At 45.3% G+C, this 6,603-nt stretch overlaps 1 long non-coding RNA gene across 1 annotated transcript; it reads left to right on the top strand.

Annotated features, from left to right (window-relative positions):
• Positions 1 to 780: 780 nt before the first annotated feature.
• Positions 781 to 1,971, top strand: LOC127322181 (uncharacterized). The gene is made up of 2 exons (XR_007864565.2): positions 781 to 1,486; positions 1,629 to 1,971. It is a non-coding gene; the product is annotated as an uncharacterized lncRNA (long non-coding RNA).
• The last annotated feature ends 4,632 nt before the right edge of the window (positions 1,972 to 6,603 follow it).

The following is a 6,603-nucleotide window of genomic DNA, read 5'->3' as shown; positions in this document are numbered from 1 at the left end:
CCTCCCCGATCTCCTTCACGCCGGCAGGCATGTTGCCCTTGTGCTGCCACTCATTTTCCAACCGGGGAGAAGGTGTCTCCCCGGATTTTTAGGAGATAGAGGAGGGTAGATCTACCCTGACGCCTCCGTCCTCCCTCTCCTCTCACTTATCTCTCTCAGGTCTCCCTCCCCGGTTCCTTTTGTCCGACCGGTCGGCCGCCGCCGCTCGTCCCCAACCCCGGCATACCCGAGCGCGCGCCGCCCTCCTCCATCGAATCCGTGCATCACTGACTTCCCTGATCGTCTCCAGGCTCGACCTCATCGCCTCCATCCAGGCTAGCGCCATTCTTGTCACCCACATCCGCTTCCGAGCTCGGTCTCCTCGGCGAGCACCGCGTCGGAACGTACTGCTTTTTTACAAAGCGGTGAGACGTTTGACTTGGCGGTGGCACTGCGAATTGCCTCTTTTTGTTCGGCCCAATTGTCCTTTGGCTGGTCGTCCGGATAATTTAGATGAACAACTGTACGTACCATGCTAGTACCTAGCTCATGGGTGCAATCATTTTTTTCATTTTCGGTTCTACTAAAGCAACATGTTCGCTAAAACCTATAGATTTGAATATAAATATCAGAATACATATAATCTGCAACAATTCAAAAGTTTAAGTGATATAGTAGTTTTAATTGAAATACGATTGCAAATTCGTAGGAATTGGTCTATTTTTTGTACTAACTCCGTCTAAAAATATGTTTCTTAGTTTTGTTTAGATGCAAACACACTTTAGTTATAAATACATTATACCCTATATAAAAGCTAGACGGTTTAGCGCGTCCTGGTTAATTGGGGCACTGTAGATGCGTAATTTCTGATCGGTTAGTTCCATAGGTCGAGCGACACGTTGCTTCCTCATTTTTCTCTACCGTTCCAGATTGAAAGGTTGGGTGACCGGCTACCGGCTGAGCGTCATTCTCTCGGTTTCCTCTTCACCAGCGATCAAAGCGGTGCGGGGCAATCTAGAAACTCCCAAAGATTTCCAGTATAATAAATCTCTAATATTCCCAATCTCTGCGACCCATATCCTCCCATGGAGGTCGATATCTTCCTCCGCTCCTCTCCCTCCTTGGTTGACGAGGGGTGTGCAGAGACAGCCATCGAGCTGCCCTTCTCTCCCATAGCAAGGTAGCCATGGGGCGCCCCTTCTCCCCAGGTGCTGCACGTTTCTCCCCCTCCTGAGTCGGCATCCGGCACGGATGAGTTTGACACCCACATCTTCTTCCCAAGGTGATTAATGGCGTGGAGGAGGACCTGGGCGTCCTCTACCCCTCCTGAGGCAATACGGCTATGGGAAGATCCTTCTTTCATGGCAGCGTCCGCCATGGGCGATGACGAGGAGGGCTGCCATGGCCGCCACCGCTGAGATCTCCAGGATGAAGCGTCCTGGGGAATCACCTAGAACGCCTCCATGGAGCATTGCCCATGACGATCTGCTTGATTCCATCCCGAACGGTAACAAACCCTAACCCTTCTCCTGCTTCCTCTCCCCCTCTAATCCATCAGTTTTTTCGTTCCTAGAAAGTATACGGACTGGTCGTTTCGTTTCTTGTGATTGGGCTGATTGTTTTTCCTTTCCTCGGCCCCGTGGTGACAGGCGCTGATCAAGATCGCCTCCAGAAGGAGCTTGCCGAGCGGCAGGTCGGACGCGTGCCTGCTTCAACGGCTGGAGTTCTCCAACTGACTACCTTTAGTTCTGTAGACATATGTTCTCCTGGCCACCGTATTTTTTTTTATTCCAAGCCCGTCTAGGTTGGGCCACACTTTCCTCTAATTGTCTGGTATGCGATGCTCCCGATTCAAGGTCATAGGAAGTCCATGTTTTGTTCCTCTCTACAAGTGCCATATTTTGCCCTTAAAACAAAGCCAGTGGTGCAAAAGAGGTCAGATTTTGTTTCATTTCAATTATGTTCTAACTGTAATCCTGTTTTCCTTTCTAATTGGCTCTGATCGTGTGTCTATGGTTTGATATACATATAATGTTGCCATTTTCCAATGCACTGCAAGAATATGGAAATTAAAAGAACAAAATCTATTAGAAAAATGCCAAGGATATTCTAATACACATGTTAGGCACAAGTATTGTATACTCGTGTGGTTTACTATGTCCTGTAAGAATACATGAAGCCACATGTTCTAAATCGGATTCAATATCATTGTATTTTTGGTAGTGTTGGTACTTTAATAAGTACATACAAGAAATGCACAAACAGCAAACCTGCTCTTACTTACTGTGTTGCCTTTGTTTGGATTCCATCTATACAGGATTAATTGATCAATTAGGATTGTTGAACTTGCACAAACAGAAAACCTGCTCTTACTTAGTGTGTTGCCTTTGTTTAGATTCCATCTATACAGGATTAATTGATCAATTAGAATTCTTGAACTCTCGAAAGTGTTTAGCCTTCCTGGAACCTGGTCAGTATATATGCTGCAGATGTTTGCATTCATAATTTTTGAAAAAATCTCCCCAGCTTAAGTAACCATTTATGTCCATGAACTGTAAATTTAAAATATTTTGGCCGTTTAGATCGATACAGAAATGCACTAGCTAGATAGTAAGTACTGTGAAATTATATATGAGCTATGGAAGAAACAAGTTTATTATCCGACAGCTTAGTTCTTATAACTGCGCATGGATTTAGCATGAACCCTTCCAGTCTCATTTAATATGAACCCTTCTTTCAAGACACAAGGTCAGAACTAACTTGGAACTCTTGACTGTCTATTTGATGCTAGCTAGCAGAAGTATTTTTTTTTCGATATGGAACTAGCTAGCAGAAGTATGAAGGCCTACTAGCATAGTTGAGGTATCCTAACAACTACTGTCCTTTATTTGGACTCTGGGATGAATGGATTGGGTAGATTTACCTGCAAATGAATTACGATGTGAAAAAAGTCTTCATCCATATCTTCCTTGCACAAAGACCTGAAGAAGTTTAAGGATGGTACATGATCAAAATGAGTGAACATCTCGCAAAATAAAATTATCCACTCCTGAAACTACAAGAGCATTAGTTTTTTTTCCTTTTCTTGAGTAACACCATATAGTAAGGTACAAAAACTTGACAGAATTTATACCTTTGAAGTTTGAACAGACATATGTTTACACATTGCTGAACCCATATTATGAGCGTAATTTCTTTCTAATATTTGTTGAATACAAACTTGGTGTTTATTTGCCAAAGCCTACGTTTTCTCATGGTGAACTTTATGTTTTTGTGTCGAGGGTAACTTCTTGGAAGGGATTAAAGGTGCTCCCACTTGATGAGAATAGGGAGACAACGGCGGAAACAAGGAATATAGTATACCAAGAAATAATTGCTAATCTTTAAACACTGCGTGTGTGAGCATCTCTTTATGTATCCCTCCGTGCAAACTGTGTTTCTATTAGCCGTAGATTGTAAATTAGGAGCGATGTGTGTTCCTCTTGCCTGTATATTGTACACAAGGAGGCTATGTTTGATCGCAAATTCAACTCCAGTAATTGAACAGATGCTGGATCCTTTTGGATCCATAAAATCATATGATACAGTTACAGGTGAGACTAAATGATATGTTCGCAGGGCCATTACTACATACAAGTGTACTGCATGGTGCACTACCATGTATATTATGTCGATCAGACTGTGGATCGAAATGCCGATGTGGCTGACAGATTTGACAGAGCTTTCTACAGAAAGAGATTGCAGATGCCGCATTCGATGTGCCCATGTAAGCTACCGTGGCCCCAAATGTTGAACACTTCGTCTAGGACATATGCAACTTTGTTTCTGCTATGGCATAATAAGTCTATTTTGTTTTAGTAGATCATGTTGTAAACATTTACCTGTGTGTAAGGGTGCACTATTTTTGTGTTATCTTCAAACAATGTAGACTGTATTGCCAGCTTCCAGCTATGTGTTGACATATGAGTGCTGTTTTTTTACATGCTATCAATGGTACTTTTCTTCCTATTCTTACCCTTGTGGCTCATCGTTCTGATCAGCAAGGTGAGCTTGCTTTTTTTTTTGGAATATACACCAGTCAAATTGAAATTCACCTGCCTAGGGAACATTTTATAGACCAGTGTGTGCTTCCAGGTGCTTAGACAAGCAAAAAAAACTAACAAATATGATCCGTCCGGCTCTTAGCCTATTGTTTTACTCTAAAATGAACTCAGCCTTTTATAGTGTGAGATCCAAAGTACAACTACTACTTATACAGCTAGCATTCGATTAAATGGCGTGTTAGTATTCAGTTAGCTTCTCAGCTACGTATTAGTGTATTATTTAGTTAGTGTTCAGATAACACACACCTTACACTTTGTATCTTCCAAACATATCTAAACATATTCGTTGAGCATGCAGCTAGCTTGACTTCAGCTACCATCAATTGCATGTTCAGTTAGCATTCATGTTTTTTATACGAAGATTCGGATTCCTTTCCTTCGCACACACAGCTGCACAGACACGCTCGGAGCTGCAGAGATTCGTGGCTGCTTTGCTAATTGTTATCATTTTGGTGATTATACACTGATTCTGATTGGTGTCTCCTATCTGTTTTCAGTATATGCTACACCTTTATTAAAAAAAAAAGTATATGCTACACCTCTTACGCCTTCTTATAAGGTTGCTGTCAATCACCATGCTCGCTTGGCTGCGAGCCGACATATTGCGGTTATTACAGCATGTTCGGATTGTTGTGTATTTGGCCATAACATTTTTTTTGTTATTACCCCTTAAACGGCCTTAAAAAGGAAACAGAGAACATCGCAATAAGTGTTCATTCTTTCTTACTTAAAAAAAGGCTATGCTTGGAAAAGTTTCAGTTAGCATACATCTGCTCACGGTTTCTAAACCAATGTGCTGATTAATATAGATAGTATAATTTTGTTTGTTACTTTCCCTTAAACTTGGAGATTGTAACCTGATGATGTATAAGAACTTTTTTTTACATTGTATAAGACCTATTTTGGTTGCATGTCAATGGAATCAGGGGCAACCCCTCTTCTCTAAATGAACTATCAAATATAATGGCAAAGACTTTGGTCGCCGGTGTCATAGCCATCCAAATCAAAGAAAAGCAACAACCTATGCTGATTCGGAAAAAAAAGCAACAACCTAGGCTAGAGAAAGATAGCAGAAAAGGAGGGCACCTTCTAAATTGATTTTTGCTGCTGCATGTGGTTCGACGACGACACCAGATTGGCGAAATCCTCCGTCAGGCTGGACTCTGTTTATGATACTGGTGCGTGCGCCGGCTGCGCATGTCCAGCTCTTCTTCCTCCAGCTCCAATGGCCGTCGCATCCGACGACGATTGGCCACGGCGGCGCGGCATGCTCTCTCTGTTATTGCCGGCGCGCTCTATGCATCAGCAACGAGTGGCTGAGTTTCGGGGTAGTCTGCCTCGCGCTCAGGGTGCACGCCTTCAGCTACCGAGGCATGTTCGCTAGCCATAACTTAAAACAAAACAACCAGACGGAGCTTGGACCGTCCCTATCTCCCGCTACAGTGTTAGATAGGCGATTTGTGAGAGCAGCCAGTCAACCCGCCTCGCTCGCCGGAGATCTCCGGGTTCCCTCGCCTCCGACGGCCGCCTCGCCGGCGGGAGGTGGGGGAAACCGTAGATCCCGGCCTGTACATAGCGCAGGGTTAGGTAGGCCCTCGGCCGGCGGCGCCATGGAGGAGAAGGTGGTGTCGGTGGAGGTTTTGGTGTCGGTCTGCGTTCCCTCTCGCGGTGGCGCTCTGCGGAGCTTCGTCGCGCCGCGGCTGACTTCCTCGAGGCCGCCGGTCTTCGGATCTGTCGGCTTCGCAGTGCCCCGACCGGTTCCTTGGTGGCGGGGGATCCGGATGTTGAAGGAGATCAAGGAGAAGATGGCGTTGACTCCCAAAGCGACGGCGACGACGTTCAGGCGAGTAGGGTCTTTGGGCCCGGCGATTGGCGACTTCCCGGCTGCCTCGGGGCTGGCTCCTATCCAAGGCGTGAAGCGGAGCAGCGGCAGCGGCGCGTCACCGACGGCTCCAGCGCGCTGTCCTCGTCGGGACCTAGAAGAAGGAGTTACTTGTAATTTCCTTTTTTGTCTGGGTCTTTCTGTAAGAACTTTGGGTTAATACTATCTCCTCCTTTCGCGAAAAAAAATGTTCGCTAGCCATGGACGCTGGGTCGCTAGCGCTGTGAGCCTGTGAATGCCCACTCCCCACCACAGCGGGGCTCACAACGCAGTCTCCGAGCGCGTGTCCGGCCGCTGCCGCCACCGCAACGCGAATCCCATATGGAGGCCACGCCGCTGTGTCGGATCTCAGAGAGAGGAGAAAGGGGATAAGGATGGAATGACAGCTTAGAGCACAAACGGAGACGGTCGCCGTAGCAGCACGCATTTGCTGCATCCATATTCGTGTCAGGCGTCACAGGCTCACGGCGTGTGCGTAACTGGGTTAGACCACATCTTCAGTACGTATATTGACTGAGAATTAGCACGTACAGTTGCGTTAAAGTATGAATTCCTAAGGCTTCATGTAAAAAAAGAAGTTTAATGCAGAAATATATTAGAAAATAGACTTACCGATGTTAATTAACTTAGTCTTCACTA

Source organism: Lolium perenne, chromosome 2 (genome assembly GCF_019359855.2).
Source record: "Lolium perenne isolate Kyuss_39 chromosome 2, Kyuss_2.0, whole genome shotgun sequence".
Lineage (NCBI taxonomy): Eukaryota > Viridiplantae > Streptophyta > Magnoliopsida > Poales > Poaceae > Lolium > Lolium perenne.
This window is presented reverse-complemented; position numbering and strand designations above follow the sequence as displayed.